At 45.7% G+C, this 6,388-nt stretch overlaps 1 long non-coding RNA gene across 2 annotated transcripts; it reads right to left on the bottom strand.

The window, feature by feature from the left end:
• Positions 1 to 1,230: 1,230 nt before the first annotated feature.
• Positions 1,231 to 3,143, bottom strand: LOC133534975 (uncharacterized). Of its 2 annotated transcripts, XR_009802124.1 has the most exons (4): positions 2,938 to 3,143; positions 1,748 to 1,840; positions 1,501 to 1,617; positions 1,231 to 1,430 (listed from the first exon to the last, which is right to left on the bottom strand). It is a non-coding gene; the product is annotated as an uncharacterized LOC133534975 (long non-coding RNA). The 2 variants fall into 2 exon arrangements; XR_009802118.1 differs by having other exon boundaries at positions 1,231 to 1,617; positions 2,938 to 3,138.
• Positions 3,144 to 6,388: the final 3,245 nt, after the last annotated feature.

The following is a 6,388-nucleotide window of genomic DNA, read 5'->3' as shown; positions in this document are numbered from 1 at the left end:
TCAATGATGAAATATTAATATTGCAACACATGCCAATACGACCGGTTTAGTTTACTAAATTGCAATTTTAAATTTCCCGCGGAGTTTCTTGTTGAAAACGTCGCGGAATGATGACGCGTACGCGTGACGTCACGGACTATCAGGACATATTAGCGCAGCACCTTTTGCGGCTAAAAGTAGTTTCTTTTCATCGCGCAATTAAACAGTATTCTGGACGTCTGTGTTGCTGAATCTTTTGCAATTTTTTCAATTAATAATGGAGAAGTCAAAGTACAAAAATGGAGTTGGGAAGCTTAAGCCTTTAGCCACACAAACACACGGTGATTCCTTGTTTAAAATTCCCGGAGGTGAAGCTTTACTATGGATCAGAGTGGTCAAGCGAACATGGTTCCCGACCACTTGTCAACCGGCAGGTTTCGGTTAGAAAATTGTGGTTAAAAGTCGCCTCTTACCGGAGATCAGCTGAGTTTGCGTCGTCCATGCAGCTGACGTCGACTTCCCTCAGACACTCGCCTCAAGACACCCGTGGACACACCCCTCTGACTATCAGGTACTATTTAATCTCACTAAAACACTAGCAACAGAATAGAAAGATTAGGGATTTCCCAGAATTATCCTAATAAAAATGTCTAAAAACATCTGAATCCCTCCGAATCCAATCGCCTTTTTTTTTTTATTTCATTTTTTATTTATTTTTTTTTTCTAGTCCTTCGCTATCAAAATCATCCACAAATCTTTCATCCTCGCTCAAATTAATGGGGAAATTGTTGTTTTCGCTGTTCAAATAGCTCTTGCTGCTGGAGGCTCCCATTATAAACAATGTGAGGACGTGAGGAGCCCTCACCCTTGTGACATCATAGTCTGCGACCTCTGATCAAGTATGACACATAAAATGGACCTGCTATCCCTGTTTAAATAAAAAAAATCTCATTTCAGTGGGCCTTTAAGCAGTGGCGGAGCTAGACTTTTATCGTTGGGGTGGCCAGGGGGTGGCCAAGGCTATTTCAGGGGGTCCACAGACTAACAATGAATTTTTTTCTTGACTTATCAATTGCAATCGGAGTGTCAAATGTTGAAATGTACATACTAAGCACACAGGAGATGAGATTTATGTATATATGATTTGCAGTTTATTAACAATGCAGAAAATGTAAAACACAACTTGGAAACAATTTTTCAAGAGCTAATAATTAATAACTAATTGTTACAAAGATGGTGAAAATGCGCCAACATATTCATAGTTCTCTCTCACACTCTCTCTCTCACTCTCTCTCACTCTCTCTCAAAAGGTTTAGAAAAGCATAATCCTTCGGTTATTTTGAGAAGCCGCAAAATGTTTCACAAAGTCATCCATGTTGAGGGCACGTGCCCTCCTTAACTCAATACTGAGAGTTCCAAGGTGACTTAACCTGTCATCAGCCATTGTGGTTCTGAGATGAGTTTTAAGATTATTAGACAATAACTGCAGCTAACTAGCAAGTTCCGGGTAAGTAGACCTACCACTGGGTCCTCTTGGATGAGCAAAAGTGCTGGAGACAGCTGGCTCTGGGTCTGGCTCTTGTTGCTTATCGACATCCTCATTAGAGTCAGTGGCCTCCGTGTCCTCATTCGATGGAACTACATTGTATAGTGTAATTAAAATAAAAATGCAAAAAACAACACTTATCAGTAACCAACATTTCAATATATCTAAAACTAAACATAATTACTGAACTGAGCATGTGACTGTTTCTGTCTATGCTCTGACCTGGTGAAGATGGGCTGTGCTGTGTTGTGAGTTCTCTCTCCCGACTAGTCCCAGGAAGGAAGCTGCCATCTTTTTCTTCTGTGTCTAATGGAACTACATTGTATAAAAATGAAAATATTAGTGTAAGCAAAATTAACATACAACCACCATCAAAAAACAACACACATCAGTAACAACCACTTCAAAATATCTAAAAATAAACTTAGGGGTTTCTACACTTGAAATTTCCAGACCCTAATTTCCAGACTTCTCAGTAAAAAAAATAATCTAAAAAAGAATCCAATAATTTGTGACATTTGAAATGAGTATATCATGTGAATAGATTATGCAATTCAACATGGAAATCATTTGTTATCATTATTGAATTTGTATGCCATTAAGTCACCAAATTATTTCCAGAAGATTGTAGATAGGTAATGTATGCAAAATAATTAACCCACAAATCTTAAGATAACACAGATAAGTATAAATATATTTCCATACAATTGTTTCCATCTTCCATATTACTACAGACCTGGAAATGTAGAAATTCCAAACTTCCCATATTATCATAGGAACCCTGTAACTTAAAATTACTTGAGTGAGCATGTGACCGCTTCTATGCTCTGACCTGGTGATGATGGGCTGTGTGCATCACATTCTCTCTCCTCCTGACTCGTCCCAGGATGGGAGCTGCCAGGACTGCTGGCAGACCTGAATCCTGGCTGTTTGTCAGCCTCATCTTTTCCTGACCCTGACTTGCTTCTTTTTAAAAAGAGGACATAAATCTTCTCCCCCTACCTTTTCATTCTCAACTGACCCTGCTATGAAGAAATAAGCCAGTCTTGTTAACGTTACTCCTGGCATCACTTACAATCACACAGTGTTATTAAATCTCCACTTCAAGTCTAAAACATGTCAGGGCAAATAAACCACTGTAGACCCAAGTTTAATATTCAGACTTTTCAGCAGGCTAACTACCGTGTGAATGTTACGTTACAACAGAGCATGAAACAGCTAGCTGGCTGGCTGATTCTCCGCTAGGTTCATTCCTTTAGAATCATTGGAGAAACTGTTGGAAGCAAGACGCCATGAGATGTAATGTTAACGTTTGCTTGATGCCGTGGTTCTTTGCTTGTAGAAAAAAAAAACTTCCATCTACAAAAGTTATTTTAAACAGTGACTCATTAGGACACCACCGTAAAACTTACTTTACAACGAGAAGGTTATCCTTCTTTTTCTTTGAAACTTCGTCAATCTCCGGCTCTCTGGTCTCCACCAACGATAACCAAGACCGACTCCAGTTCAAATCTTCCTCTTCTTCAGTGGCGATTCTTCTTCTTCTCCCCTAATGAACGTGGCTCGCAACGCGTTGTGGTACATAGCGCCAACTACTGTAGAGGGTATTAACAGTCAATAGGCTTCACTGATTTAAAAATGCAACTGGCTCCTTCCGACAAAACGTGCGGTGCCGCGATATGTCAATCATCTGGGGTGGCACCTGGGGGGTCCAATCAGATTTCAGGGGGGTCCAGTGCTACCCCGGCCTCCCCTCTAGCTCCGCCTCTGCCTTTAAGAAGAAAAGTGATAGCGCTGGATTGGCCTTCATAGAGCATTCAGTTTGCCAAACTTGCCCTCCAAATGCACGTGTCCAGGCGGCGGCTGTTTCTCTGCTTGCTAACAGGTGAAGGAAAAACTCCCACGCCATTTCCTTCGTCTTGAAATAAACAAGGTTGGGTTTTTTTAGCACGTTGATTACAGGGGATGGAGTGGCGAAGTTGGTAGAGTGGCTGTGCCAGCAATCTGAGGGTTACTGGTTCAATCCCCACCTTCTACCATCCTAGTCACGTCCGTTGTCTCCTTGGGCAAGACACTTCACCCTTGCTCCTGATGGCTCCTGGTGAGTGCTTTGCATGACAGCTCTCGCCGTCAGTGTGTAAATGGGCGAATGTGGAAATACTGTCAAAGCTCTTTGGGCTCCTTAAAAAGGGGTAGAAAAGCGCTATACAAGTACAACCCATTTACCATTTATAAAAAGGCATGTGAGAAAAATGATTGCTTTGTTTCCCATTGTTTTAGTAATTATCCATTAACAGGTTGGATTAATCAAGTAATCTAATAAAAACATTTGAAAGCCACAATATGTATTTTAGGCAAAATAGTTCAAATAAAAAAATTGTCCGCTGATTTTTAATATTTATTTTCATACTAAATGCACATAACATTGAAATGGTACTGCCATGGGAGAATGAACACACAGACACAGTGACAGTGACAGTTTGACCCCCCCACTGTCACTGTCAGTGTTTGACCTTAACCTTCCTTCCAAACAATAAGCATTCAATTGTGTTAGTGGGTGAAAAGTAGTGATGGGTTGATGAGGCTTCATGTATCGTTTCGACACAATGCAAAACTGTATTGATACTGTGTCAATTCTGTGTCACTAAATACTGACATCTGCTGGACATTAAAAATCCCTACAGGCAACCTATGGACCAACTCAACTGACACTGATTTTATGACCTGGTATATACAATAATATAAACCAAGTCATTGTATTTCATTTAGGATTATTTCATATCTTCATTTAAATGAAAATGTCCATCCATCCATCCATCCATCATCTTCCGCTTATCCGAGGTCGGGTCGCGGGGGCAGCAGCCTAAGCAGGGAAGCCCAGACTTCCCTATCTCCAGCCACTTCGTCTAGCTCTTCCCGGGGGATCCCGAGGCGTTCCCAGGCCAGCCGGGAGACATAGTCTTTCCAACGTGTCCTGGGTCTTCCCCGTGGCCTCCTACCAGCTGGACGTGCCCTAAGCACATCCGTAGGGAGGCGTTCGGGTGGCATCCTGACCAGATGCCCGAACCACCTCATCTGGCTCCTCTCGATGTGGAGGAGCAGCGGCTTTACGTTGAGCTCCTCCCGGATGGCAGAGCTTCTCACCCTATCTCTAAGGGAGAGCCCCGCCACCCGGCGGAGGAAACTCATTTCAGCCGCTTGTACCCGTGATCTTATCCTTTCGGTCATGACCCAAAGCTCATGACCATAGGTGAGGATGGGAACGTAGATCGACCGGTAAATTGAGAGCTTTGCCTTCCGGCTCAGCTCCTTCTTCACCACAACGGATCGATACAACGTCCGCATTACTGAAGACGCCGCACCGATCCGCCTGTCGATCTCACGATCCACTCTTCCCCCACTCGTGAACAAGACTCCTAGGTACTTGAACTCCTCCACTTGGGGCAGGGTCTCCTCCCCAACCCGGAGATGGCACTCCACCCTTTTCCGGGCGAGAACCATGGACTCGGACTTGGAGGTGCTGATTCTCATTCCGGTCGCTTCACACTCGGCTGCGAACCGATCCAGCGAGAACTGAAGATCCCGGCCAGATGAAGCCATCAGGACTACATCATCTGCAAAAAGCAGAGACCTAATCCCGTGGCCACCAAACCGGAACCCCTCAACGCCTTGACTGCGCCTAGAAATTCTGTCCATAAAAGTTATGAACAGAATCGGTGACAAAGGACAGCCTTGGCGGAGTCCAACCTTCACTGGAAACGTGTCCGACTTACTGCCAGCAATGCGGACCAAGCTCTGACACTGATCATACAGGGAGCGGACTGCCACAATAAGACATTCCGATACCCCATACTCTCTGAGCACTCCCCACAGGACTTCCCGAGGGACACGGTCGAATGCCTTCTCCAAGTCCACAAAGCACATGTAGACTGGTTGGGCAAACTCCCATGCACCCTCAAGAACCCTGCCGAGAGTATAGAGCTGGTCCACAGTTCCACGACCAGGACGAAAACCACACTGTTCCTCCTGAATCCGAGGTTCGACTATCCGGCGAAGCCTCCTCTCCAGTACACCTGAATAAACCTTACCGGGAAGGCTGAGGAGTGTGATCCCACGATAGTTGGAACACACCCTCCGGTCCCCCTTCTTAAAGAGAGGGACCACCACCCCGGTCTGCCAATCCAGAGGTACCGCCCCCGATGTCCACGCGATGCTGCAGAGTCTTGTCAACCAAGACAGCCCCACAGCATCCAGAGCCTTAAGGAACTCCGGGCGGATCTCATCCACCCCCGGGGCCTTGCCGCCGAGGAGCTTTTTAACTACCTCAGCGACCTCAGCCCCAGAAATAGGAGAGTCCACTACAGATTCCCCAGGCACCGCTTCCTCAAAGAAAGACGTGTTGGTGGGATTGAGGAGGTCTTCGAAGTATTCCCTCCACCGATCCACAACATCCGCAGTCGAAGTCAGCAGAACACCATCCGCACCATACACGGTGTTGATAGTGCACTGCTTCCCCTTCCTGAGGCGCCGTATGGTGGTCCAGAATCGCTTCGAAGCCGTCCGGAAGTCGTTTTCCATGGCTTCCCCGAACTCTTCCCATGTCCGAGTTTTTGCCTCCGCGACCGCTAAAGCTGCACACCGCTTGGCCCGTCGGTACCCGTCCACTGCCTCCGGAGTCCTATGAGCCAAAAGAACCCGATAGGACTCCTTCTTCAGCTTGACGGCATCCCTCACTGCTGGTGTCCACCAACGGGTTCTGGGATTACCGCCACGACAGGCACCAACAACCTTGCGGCCACAGCTCCAATCAGCCGCCTCGACAATAGAGGTTCGGAACATGGTCCACTCGGACTCAATGTCCCG

The sequence above is a fragment of the Nerophis ophidion genome, linkage group LG01 (assembly GCF_033978795.1).
Source record: "Nerophis ophidion isolate RoL-2023_Sa linkage group LG01, RoL_Noph_v1.0, whole genome shotgun sequence".
Classification (NCBI taxonomy): Eukaryota; Metazoa; Chordata; class Actinopteri; order Syngnathiformes; family Syngnathidae; genus Nerophis; species Nerophis ophidion.
This window is presented reverse-complemented; position numbering and strand designations above follow the sequence as displayed.